This window comes from Agrilus planipennis, unplaced genomic scaffold, assembly GCF_000699045.2.
Source record: "Agrilus planipennis isolate EAB-ADULT unplaced genomic scaffold, Apla_2.0 scaffold7, whole genome shotgun sequence".
Taxonomy (NCBI): domain Eukaryota; kingdom Metazoa; phylum Arthropoda; class Insecta; order Coleoptera; family Buprestidae; genus Agrilus; species Agrilus planipennis.
The window spans coordinates 1,404,351-1,417,630 of NW_020439340.1; the positions used below are offsets into that span (position 1 = coordinate 1,404,351).

At 33.7% G+C, this 13,280-nt stretch overlaps 2 protein-coding genes across 2 annotated transcripts in view; one reads left to right on the forward strand and one right to left on the reverse strand.

Annotated features, from left to right (window-relative positions):
* The window catches only part of LOC108734192 (diuretic hormone receptor), a 97,752-nt gene that overhangs the window by 84,027 nt on the left and 445 nt on the right, over positions 1-13,280 (reverse strand). The gene's annotated exons all lie outside the window — the stretch shown is intronic.
* The window catches only part of LOC108734196 (tenascin-R), a 190,977-nt gene continuing 190,431 nt past the window's right edge, over positions 12,735-13,280 (forward strand). Inside the window, exon 1 of the mRNA XM_018465636.1 lies at positions 12,735-12,752. The gene's annotated coding sequence lies outside the window, so the exon portion shown is untranslated. The remainder of the gene's footprint in view (positions 12,753-13,280) is intronic.

Consider the following 13,280-nt stretch of genomic DNA (forward strand, 5'->3'; position numbering starts at 1 on the left):
AGGCATTTGTATGATATATTTATGATACTTTCTCATTATCGTTCAATACCCTTATGTCCTAGTTGANTCATTGATATGATATTGCTTAAATCACCCAGAATCACCTCACCAATTATATAACGTGAATCACTTTTTAAATCCGAAGTTTGTAAAAAGTAGGCAGTAAACTTGACGGAATTTGAAGACTAGCTTCCGGATTTGTTATTTCCAAATTTTATAATGTGATTGGCATTGTGTCAATACTTATCATTTTATCGTAATTTAAAAACTTGGAAATTGCACGGTACACTATAGGAACTACGATAAATCTTCCCTAATCGGCACCATGTTTTTAGGCTCCTCCCATTTGACGGATCCCAATAGCATCTAATTTACTAATTAATAAAGGTGTAAATATGTAGGTGCTATTTTAAATAAATTAAAGGTTTAAGTGCACTAAATTTAATAGCATCCTGAGGCTATACATAACTATAAAAGAGATTTATTGTCTTGATAATTTAGACCGTTAATGTTTACTCCTGTTTCAAATTTAATTCTGGAGAAAATTCCTTAGAGAATGAGATTTATGATGGTTAACTGTCTCGGATAATTAGACCGTTAATAAGGAGCAAAGCGCAGGCCACTTATTCAATTTGTTGAAATATATTTGTTTTTCACAAAATGAATTTAATTTAAAAACTATAACAAAGTATCGACTGAGTAATTAGAATGTTCTAAACTTAAAAGAAACAGTTAAGAAATCTGAGATTTCAACTGATACATTTACAGTGTTAGTTTATAATTTTGCATACCGCGACGCCATTGTTCTCCTTTAGCTTTATTTTGTGTGAAAGTTCAAGAATAAATAGAAAGCACTGGAAGATAGTTGCTTGAAATAAGTGCTGACATTTTATGATCGCGTCTTGCTATTTTTAGCTATTAATATTAATGATTGCATTAGTCGTACCATTAGACTAGCATAATGAATGAGCTTTTAAGATTTGTTTGTGCTTGAGAAAACATCTTTACATTAACGAGAGGACGAATTCACTCGAATTTGGGATTACTAGTGAATGAAAACCCTTCTTTAGGAACTTTTTGCTTAGTATTAGTCCACATTAAAGAAGCTCTCGCTGATACGCGGTCATTTTGTAGATGTAACTCTATTTTCAATGTATAGTTTATTTATAAATACTATATCCTTATTTGTAAGCTCTTTCAGAATTATTTTTTAGAGGGTGTATCTAGAATTGTACCGCACGAATAGCAGTTTTGAAATGAAATAGGTTTTTGTTTTTCTCCTCTAATTTCACCAGAACTTATACATTAGTCATTATTCCGGAACATTCCGGAATCTTCCCGAAGATTCTAAAATATTCTCGAATGCTATAGATGTAGGGCATTCTGTAGCTTTTTGAACAGACGTCTCTACACCTCTACAGAATCCTTTATGTGGAATCCATTAGGCCGATGGTCTTTGAACCCCTATATCTTTGAAACCAAGCCCTTCAGTTTAAAACCGAATGTTACTTCATGGAGAGGGGGCGGAAGGCTATCATTTTCTACAACCCTCATAAGGCAGTGCGATTCGGTTGAGGAATTTTAGCAGTACGTGCGCGACAAATTACTTCTATTGTTATTATACTTGTATAAGTCGGATTACCCTTGCTTCACTCAAGAAAAATTAGTTATCACTAGAGAACTTTCTGGAACCTTCTAGAAGATTCTAATGCATTCCCGAATCCTATAGATGTGGGGCGTTTAGCAAGACATATCTACATCTCTACTGACTCCTTTACGTGAAGTCCATTTGGACGATAGTCTTTTAACCCTCATATCTTTGAAACCAACCCCTTCAGCTTAAAACCTAATCCTTCTTCATGGAGAAGGGGCGGAAAACTATCATATCATATAACCCTCATAAGGCAGTTCGATTCGGTTGAGGAATTTTAGCAGTACCTGCGCGACAAACTACTTCTACTTTTATTATACTTATATAAGTACGGATTACCCTTGCTTCACTCAAGAAAAATTAGTTATCATTCGGGAACTTTCTGGAACCTTCTAGAAGATTCTAATGCATTCTCAAATCCTATAGATGTAGGGCGTTTAGCAAGACGTATCTGCATCTCTACTGACTCCTTTACGTGAAGGAAGTCCATTTGGACCATAGTCTTTAATTCGCATATCTTTGAAACCAACCCCTACAGCTGAAATCTGAGTTTTTTACCAACGGGTGGTGGAAAGCTATTATCACGTATAATCCTCATAGGACGCCGGGATTCGGTTGATTTTAGGGTAATTTATGTTATGTTGAAAACAAAACCCATTGTTTCTGTTTTATCTGTCTGATAAGTTTTTGGTCGACGTGTGTCCAAGTATAGATTGCCCCTCTTGTTATTTTCTTCTTCCTTTGTTTCTATCCAAGTAGCGTCCGTTATTGTCTGCAATGCAACAAAATTACTGCAACGTGAAACTGCTGCTACAGTTAATAGGGCAGCGTTTATTATAAGTACATATAACAGAATCCGGGGTAAGTGTTTTAAACGTTAGAAAAGGTTATAAATGCGGCTAATGGTTTCACTGAAAAGGGTCGTTTTTATTTAAGTGCCGTACGATGCTCAATATTCGATAGTACCCATTTTGAATTAGAATTAGATGTATTAGAATATCGGCACGTGGCTACATTAAAAAAATAACGTGATATATAAATTAAACATCTGAGATATTTTAGCAACCTTTGAATGCTCACTTTTGGTTTACATCGTAAAAATTGGAATATTTTAAGCGGAAAATTAAAGAAGATCCATCACTTTTGATGTAGAAAAAAAAAAATGACATGTTCGAAAACAATCTCTATAACTTTTAAAATTGTTGAGTGATCAATAAGCAATTTTGAATATGTAAGGAATGACACTTCTTAAAGTGTCAGAAATAAATAATTTTTCGTATAGAATCAAAAAACGAAAAGCAATTAGTCACTAATAAGGATTCTCATGTTCAATTTTTATTTGAGGTGCCGACTTTAATTAAAATTTTGGAGTTAAATATAATAATTTCATGGTTGAAGGAGTACAACTTCATCAAAACTTTTATAAATCAGCTTAAAAGATTAGCCATTTGCTTCGGTGCTTTAATTACAATCCTTAACTTCTTGCTGACTAATTTTTAATATTTTTGGGCAGTGTACTGTTACTGATTTGAGGTGATTAGGTTTAAAATGTGACAGAACTAAAATTCTTAGTCGGCGATCTGCTAAAACCGTTAGTCCTGGATCGCGATTTTGATCGCTTTAGATCTAATCGGCACGCTGCGCAGTAGATAGTTCCACGTAATTTGTACTGGATGAATATAAATAAAAGTTAAACAAAAATTCTGGTTTACAAGGGAAGAAAAAGTAAGGAAAGAGTGAATATAAAGACGGGAGACGAAAAATTAGAAGATGTGGTTGATTTTCTGTATCTAGGAAGTCAGATAAGTCAGAACGGAAAGAGTAGTAGGAATATAAAGCAGAGGAAAGCGCTGGATCTAGTCGCCTTCAATAAAAAGAAGTCACTTCTATGCACGGGGATGATTAATTTAAAAATTCGAAAAAGATTGTTAAAGGTGTATGTTTGAACCGCGGCGCTGTACGGGTGCGAAACATGGACAGTGGGTGCGGCGGAACAGAAAAGGTTAGAAGCGTTCGAAATGTGGTGTTACAGGCGAATGATGAGGATACCGTGGATAGAGAAGGTTATAAATTAAGGGGTAATAGAAAAAATAGGAGAATAGGGGACTCTGACTATGAAAGTCAATAAGAAATAGGTGAGATAGGTTGGTAGGACACCTTTTTAGGCATGAAGGTCTAGTCAGAGACATATTCGAGGCAGAAACGGGAGTTAGGAGAGGTAGATCTAGGCCTAGATTAGATTACTGTTCGCAAATAGTTAAGGATGTGGGATGTTCTAGTTTTAGGGAAATGCGAAGATTAACTCAGGATAGGAAAGAGTGGAGATGCGTGTCTAACCAGTCTTAGGACTGACGACCCTATGATGATGATGATGACGTAATTTGTGGTAGTTTTTAATTTATCAAAGGCAAAATAGAAAACATAAGTCACTGACATCTCCAAAATTTCTTGATTCGATAATTACATATATGACAACTTCCTTAAAGCTTTGTGTTATCCATTCCTAATAAAATCAAGTATTCTTAAGGGTTAACAGACATCGACTTTATTTTTCACTATTAATTCAAATTGTTTATTATTTATTTTATTTTATGTTTAATAGAACTTAACAGTCAGTATGTTTTATAAATTTCCCAAAAATCATTTTAAATCAACTTTTAGGCCAGAAACATCCGCCTTCAATGGATTTTGTCAAAATTCTTATGTCGTTTTTGAAAAATCAACTACAAACATACATACAAACATTGCTTATAAGATAGTGAGATAGCACAGTAGCTAGGCTCATTTTATGTTTTAGAAATTAATGTACCTATATTATGGCAGTTGACCAATGTTCACGCGCCGCCACTGGCAGTGAGTGAAATACTACACTAAAACAATGCGATATCAGGTACCACACTACCGTTGTGAATTTATTGTCTTTCCCAAAATCTAAAAATAGGAGAAGATCGGCGTCAAAACAAGATGAAAACAATAAACCTGCTCGGGCATCTGTTGCCAGAATCTGTTGAATGTACCGTGAAATTTTGATTTATTTTATCGGTACCACAGAAACACATTTAAATCTAATCCTAAATCATCTATTCATTCATCTTATACATATGTCGCGGTTAATAAAAGTCTAAAACTTCGACACTTGCTTAGAAAGTGAAATTAGCATTTTTATTTGTTCCAATGGAGGTAATTTCAAGTTGTTTGCCGAAATAATTGGAGAGGCTTAGAAAAATATTCATTGAACGAATGAAAAAGAGACGTTCTCTAATAAAAACGGGGACTTCACTCTTCTCGAAATGTAAATTAACAACTCTGACACATTTTCTGAGAACGAAAAATGAAAATTATGTTGTGAAACTTTTTGAGTAACTGGATTTAATAAACTCGAATATTTTTAGAAATGAATCTAAATACATAAGTGAGATGTTCACCCACTGATAGAAATCTACACTATTTCTTAGTAATATACGTTTTGTATTATTCTTTCCGAAATAAGTTTTCATTTTGAAATTTCAATATTTAGAAGAAATGAACGCTGATGTTTGGCTAGACAGAGGTCCTTGAGGCAATCTTCTAATTGAGTTCCTGGCAAAAATAGTCAAATATTTACATTTAAAAATTTAGTCCTAAATTAGTCCTAGTAAATCGGTACTTATTTTAAAAATAGAAACCTTAAACAGAAACCAATTTGGCTTTTCTAATAAATTATCCTATAAATTTTGTTCCCTGAAAATAGTTTTCCCATTCATAAATGCACTTGAAGTACCTGGAACATTTGCTGTATTATTTTCAGCAGCAAGTCAAAATTCACTCATCAATCTGCACTATTCGTATGCTATCTGAAACAATTATTCAACGGTAAAGTTTACAAGTTTCGAGCCAAATTCTCCAGGGCAGTTAAGTTACGTTTCCATTAGGTTTACAAATAAGTGTTCGTGTAAGTTAATTTCATCTTACATTGTAATTAATTTCAAAACAGGCTGCGCTAGTTTTCGACTGTAATATTCAAATTAAGCTTAAGAACGCCGACACGAAATATCTATTTCTACGCCAAACAGAGCAGGCATTTTCCATTTCACCATTTAGACAAGCTTGAAGGAATGTTGCTGTCTTATGAGGCATTTACATAAAGGTGCAATTCTTAATATAAAGAAGAAGACCGAGCGGCATGGCCTAGAGGTTTAGACCATTGCTTAGCATTCGGGAGGACGCCGGTTCGATTCCGGGTCCGTCTGCCTTGGTAAAGTTTTTCTGTGGTTTTCTTGGATCACCTAGGCAAATGCTGGGGCAGTAATATTCCACAGATAATCTTTCATTCTCTTCTGTCTTCATTTCGCCCGTCTCAACTTTCTCACCCGAACCACCACCCACCCATTCCCACGATTCCTGAAAGTAAGCAGGCTGAAGAGGGCCTTCCGCCCTATCTTCCGGCGTAGTCTGGAGAGACTGCCCGCCCGCCAGCATTACTGGCTGGTGGGAATGAAACACCCAAAAGTTTTTTTTTTTTTAATATAAAGAAGAATCATCACCAATTCAATTTTCGAAGAAACAAGGTAGCGCCTGATTCATTTTTCGCATTTTTTTGATTTGTTTCAATTTTTATTCTCTGTTGACATTCCTTTCTATTAGCTGGGCATCTTCTCTCAAAATTAACTGAGCATGCTTCAAATAAGATTGCATAAAAGTGTAATGCATATAATTACACTTGCAATCAACTTCGCCGCTTTTATTGAACTTGCTCGCAATCAGGCTCAACCAGCCTCGTGAATCCTGTATCAGACACTTGCACGGTTCCCGCGAATGCGAACGGGAGTACGCCGATGCTGACGCCCATGACAACGACGCAAAATTTGCATACCATCACCCATATCCGACCTGGAGACTTTTGAAATTCAGTTTTCCTTCATTTCCCGGAAACTGCTTCCTGAAGGTTTGATTTCTGAGTTTCATTTTGTGCTTTGTTCCGATAGCATAACGAAATCGATGTCCTAATATAATTATTGCTATTTTGAATTGAGTTCGAAATCATCTTCTATTTTACTGTAGCCAATTTCAGAAACCTATATCTGAAATTTTCGTCTGAATCATATGAAATAGGTAGAAATTCTGCAAGTAATAAAATCAATCCTTATAAATTTGTTTATTGATGTTTCGTTTAGATATGGTCTTAATTAAAATAGAAGCGGTATTGGCAAAACTGTATTGTATGAAAATAAATATAAATAAAACAAAAATACTGGCATGCAAGGGAAGAAAATGTAGGAAAAGAGTCAATATAAAGATAGGAGACGATAGATTATAAAAGAGTGGCTAATTTTTGGTATCTAGGAAGTGAGATAGCTCAGAATGGAAGGATATAAAACAGATGATAACGTAGGGTCGAATCTCCTTTAATAAAAAATAAGTCACTTATATGTTCGTGAATGGTTAATTAAAAATTCAAAAACGATTGTTAAAGGTATATGTCTGGAGCACGGCTATGTACGGGTACGAAACGACGAAAGTCAATAAGAAAGAGGCATATTGGAAGCAGAAACTGAACTTAAGAGCGGTAGAGATAGACCTAGATTAGATTGTCGTTCACAAATAGGATGTGGGATGTTCTAGTTTTAGAGAAATGCAAAAAGATCAGTTCTGGATAGAAAATATTGGTGGTACGTATCCAACCAGGATTAACTGGTTGGACACGTATTTCCTCAGTCCTAAAGGACTGACAACCTTAAGATGATGATTATGAATTTAAATTTTGTTAAACATATTTCACGAAGAAGAATTGAGCAGGTTGTCAAATACACTTTTTTGTTTAAAGTTTTTTCTTATAGACGTTTTCTTTGTCGAACAGAAAAATTTGAGCGACCTATTTGTTGTTTTTTTTTTGTTCCTTCATAACTGATGTTCCTTTGAAATTAGAAACCTTGTCCTTTCGAAATTAGTTTTTATAGTATGGCTTTATTAAAAACTTTATGTTGAAAAGTCACCTAAAATTAATTAAATTATTATAAAGTAGGTATTCGAAAATGAGAAAAAAGTAAAAAAAAATAAGAAAATAATGAATCCTGTATCTGCCACAGCATTATGAAAAATTACCTCACAGAGACAAACTAATAAAAGTTTTGAAATAATTAATTCATTCCTTTGGTAGGAAGTATGAGACATACACTTATCTCGTTGGAGCATATATTTAGGATTTATACAATTGGTCCCACTGTTGCCTATTACAGATATCGAACCCTTGTAAAATTTACTATAAGGACAGCTCAAAGGTCAACACTGTCTAACGTGACCTTTATTGTGATCGTAATTCATGAGTTACGATACCAGACATAAGGGCTGAATTTGAATACTGGCACTGATTTCTGCTGGACCCGCTATTGTTCGCTTTAACTGACATTTGGTTTTAATATGGGCCGCAAAAGATTTGACAATTTTAATTAATCTCGAAGAATTTACGTATTGTGTAAACATTACGTTGGCACACCTAACGGCGAATAGCCTGGTATTTAATCTGTTGTTTTGTCGAAGTGAAAATTGTCTAAAGGTATGAGAGGCCTCAGAAATCATATTAAAGTAAAATTATAGCATACATTTTAGTTCTACGCTAACAAAAATTCGACACTAAGGCCACTTTCACACAGTGCGATAGCGGCACGATTTATACTGCATGCAAAATCGCAATAACACAAAAGTATATCCAAAATAAATGTATTTAAGGCGAACGCTTTCACACTGATGCGATCCGATATTAAAATCGTTACAAATGTCGCAAATACATTCCGATTTGTATTAACAAATCGTGCTATAAAAATATTGTAACATAATATAAAAATGGCGTTCCGATACGATACGACAAATCGCGTCGTTGTCGCACAGTGTGAATGTAGTCTAAAAGGTTAGCAGTGTAGCTAATTTGGACGCGAGATTAATACGAGTGACTCTGGTCTCAGTGGTCGCCGCTGTTCGTTAATTGGGGTTAATTCACACCCTGACTAGTTGGGTTAACATAACACGTAATTGTTTTTATGCATGTAGCGGCTAAAACTTCAACTGTAAAGTATCTAGTAATGGTTTAATTTACATATTTAAATATTTGTATTAGCTGTTAAGGAGTGAAATGTGTAAGGAAAGTAGTAAACAATTTCAGCGTTTAGTTTTGCTGAGTCGCATAATCCTGCACGTGATTGCCTGCCATTTCAATTTGAAGTAAAAATACCGTTGTAACAAGTCGTAAATCGCGAGAGGGTCATTTCAAGTGGTCTTTCGCTTATCTGCTACATAAGAATATGTCTTCAGTAAAAAGTTCAAGTGAAATAATTTTGGAAGACGCAATGGGTTTCTAGGACAAATATTTTTCAAGTTTCCACAGTTTCTGTTTTATATGTTTTCAATGTCGCATATCAGTTTTTCAGGATTGGTGAAAATATGAGAAATACGTGTAATATAAGTAGAAAAATTGCCCAATAAACTTTTAAAGCGCTTTTTACTGATCGATCCTATTTTACAATTGTTGTTCGTGAATTTTTTATTTGTATTATCTTTTTTCCGTTTAAGGGTAAGTTAAGATTGAAATTTATCTCTGAAAAAGATCCATTGTAAGTAAGAAAATTCGATCTTTTAAGGACTACATAGAATATAAACAGAATAAAATATAGAATTCATAATCGAACCATCGACTTGTTACACAAACAGAATTAGGTTTCCTTGAAAATGTCACAAAAATTGGACGAAACGTTGGATGCTATACAGTTGGAAAACTAAATATATTATTTCTGATCTAGTTCAGATTATTGTCACGTTATTCTACCAAAACGGCTGCTACATACATGTGTATATACCGATTCATTTCTGAACTGTTTTAACATAATGTCAACACTTTGCGAGAAAGAATGACTGAAGCTGTAAATATTGAAAACAATTTGGTGTGCCAAAGATTTACGACTTCTTTTTGAAGAAGCCGTATGTAACAGCTGCTTGATGTTTTCCCTGCTATGAATTTGAATCCGCTGAAAGACTTATCATTGTTGATTGAAACAACAACTATTGTAATAAGCGATATTTATTTCTTCTTCAATCCGTTTAGACACAGATACAAATGATTTTATAAGCAAACTTTAATGTAGTCAGGCCGGCCTTTGAATCGTAAAATCAGCGACTGAGTAAATAAAAATTTATAAAATGCATAAATTAATTTATATTTTAAAATTAATAACAGAAGACTTTATTATTAATATTGAGTGCACAACAAATTTAATAAGACAAGTTTTACTGCTTAATAAATATCTACTTTAATTAATCTTTCAAATTATCGAAAAATGCTGTCAAGTGTAACTTGAAATTACCGTATTTTCCCTTGATGGGTAATGATTTGCAACAATCGGAAATTTAAAGCAGTTAAGGGATAAAAAGCTTTTTATTTCATCGTTGTCAATAAAAGGGTTTCGTTATTAATTATTTAGTAGCGCGGAGATATAATTTTTACGGATTTTCATTTAAATTGTGCGTAATTTTTCGTATAATTTGAAAAACAGAATTTACACTTTGCTGAAAATTAAAAAAGGTTTCTCAATATAGGTACATTAGTAAATACACATTAAAAGTAATTGCTATTGGAAATTCTTCAGAGGGAATTACAATACTTAGACATAAATTAACTGGTGAAATTCCTTATCGGTAAATTTCTGAGAAGAATCGACCTAAAGCTGTTGTTACGCGGTGGGAACATAAAAAGTAATGGATTGAACTCCATCCTGTTTCCCCTTCCAGAAACGCTTTGAAATTTGGGAATTGCAAATCACGTATTTCCGTTAAAGTGGTTGGTAATTAATTAAATTTAAATCATCTAACCGAAAAAAGCTAAAAAAAAGTGAAATAGATGGAAACCGTTTCGTCCCCCATACTCTTTATTCTAAAAAATGAGAGAAGAATGGTACAGACATTTTAAAAGTACTTATGAACCTGTCGATATTAGATATTTGTAGAATATAGTTTTGGAATACCTACCATATTACTTATTACTTACAAAATAAAAGCATATTGACAAAACAGTATTGTGTGAAAATAAAAAAAAAAAGAAAACAAAAGTACTGGTATGCAAGGGAAGAAAAAGTAGGGAAAGAGGGAATATAAAGAACAAGAAGTGGCTGATGTTTGGTATCTAAAAAGTCAAATAATTCAGGATGGAAGGAGCAGCAATAAAATAAAGGATACCGAAGGGTTGAGTCGCAAAACAAAAACAAAAAGAACTTACTTCGACGGTGGATGCAGCGGAAAAGAAAAGGTTGGAAGAGAATACCGTTGGAAGAGAAAGTTAGAAATAAGGAGATATTAGAAACAGTAGAATATAGGACTCTACGGAAATCAATAAGAAATAGGAGAGAAGTAGGAGAGATAGGTTGGTTGAAGGGCTAGTTACAACAGATATATTAGAAGCAGAAACAGGAGTTAATATGAGAAAAGTAGGTGGTCCGAGATTAGATTATTGTTTACAAACAGTTAAGAATGTGAGATGATCTAGTTTTACGGAAATGCGAAGATTGGCTCAGGATAAGAAAGAGAGGAGGTACGCGTCCAACTTAGGACTGACGAATTTATGATTATAATTGCTATTATTAGGTCAAATCAGAATATTAGATGTTGTATTGGTCTTAATAACTGCCGCATGCAGATCCATATTGTACAGAACAATTGACACATCCATATCATAACAATTGAACAGCTTAGCATTCGATCGTGATAATGACGTCGCATCAGCCCTTTAATGTGCCATACGACTGAGGGAGATTGCAAAGTGACATAATTACTTGTGTGTGCTCTGTACACAATGCACGCCAATTGCAATCGAATGGTAAATAACACGCCTTTGAGGTCATGCAAATGCAATTTGCTCATCAAGAATCTAAAAATGAGTCCATTAATATGGCTACCTATCCCATAGCATACATTAATGAAAAGTTAATTTTAACATGGTGCATATTTTGCGAAAGTTACTTAATTTGTTAATAATATTCATTGTAACTTGACTTAGCTCTTGGTGAAACATTCTTTAAATAATTAATGAAATAAAATAAAAACACTTGGTTTTGTTTCACTATTTTTTATTTAATTCTCTAACATATGTTTCGGCTGTTATGCCATTATCAAAGAGTTATATTTTAAACTTTAATATTATTTTATTTCATGAATTATTTATTTTGTTAACTTGAAAATATTGTTTTTCTAGCTGTATTCAAGTACCAAGTTAACTTCAACAACAGAAGATATTTTTTGTTAGTTAATATTAAGATGAGAGACATAAGGGAGTTCAGGGCATGATAATAAGGACTGAAGATGTATGGGATTCAGGCTTCTATAATTAATATTTCGTTGTTGGGGTCGACTTTACGGTTTTCTCAGACACGTTCGGGGATTAGACAATTAATTTTTTACGTTGCCGAGTTGTAACGAATAGAGTTTCTCACAGTTTCAACTACGTGTTCATTTTTATTCCACCTTTTATTTGATAAATAATTTTTACTGATGTCGATGTTTGTTTTCTTCTACTCTTGTTGGTTCCTGGGTTATTAATTAGTTTTATTATTTCAATCGAAATACATTGATTAATGTTCATCATTTATCATCCGTTTTGTAGTATATGTAGGTATATCAAGTTTTAATAAGCTGTATTCCGAAAGCATGTCTACAGGAATGTCCCGAGAGACAACACTTAATGAAAATGAATGGACTTATGACTCTCTATCTGCGAATTAGATCTCTAAAGGCTTGTAAATTCGTTTTTAACGGCTCTACGCCTAAGCGGACAAGAAATGATCATCAATTTTATGGACACATTAAATAAAAAGTCACCTCTGTTTAACATTACCATACGTAATCGTTTCAAAAATAGTAAGACATTGTCGCAAGTATGCGCTAAAATGTTTTTTTTCCTCTAAAGAACTGTAATTCAATTACAAAAAGGAATGAAACTTTTATAAATTAAATCTTACAGGAAACTGCAGGCAAAATTCTAGATGATGGGAGATGTTGTGAGTAAAATCATTGGTACTAATTGTTGCATTTGTTTCAGATCTAGTAAGGGTCGTGTCATGCCTCTGAAATACTGCCGATCGATGGGGTAAGTTTGCTTGTAGTTTATTTAAACATTATCGAATGGTTTATATTAAATGTTGCGAATTCATGCTTGTACAATCACTCGCACGGATTCCTCCGGCTGTTTTGTGGTCTACTCTGTCATATGTTCCGTCTATTATGGAATATACCAACCGCAATGTAATGTACGAAACATACTGCCACCTAAAACAACGGAAATTGGAATTTGGCTCTTTAAATTATCAGTCATGTATAATATGCATACGTAGGTAGTGCTTGCAGGTAGAAAATCGTGAATATTTCATGGTAATAATTCAGGATTTTTAGGGAATCACGGCGATAACATCAGAACGTAGAATCGTAAAAATCACTCGTGTCAGAAGATAGTCAATTTATCTTCCTTGTGTAATACTATATATTTTTCCCGTATCTCTAAATATTTATATAGGTACACATACAATTTGATTGAAATGGTTTAACATTTCTAGAATCCATAATAACATTTTTGGATAACAACGGAAATCACTGTTACTTCATTGTCAATAAATAATAT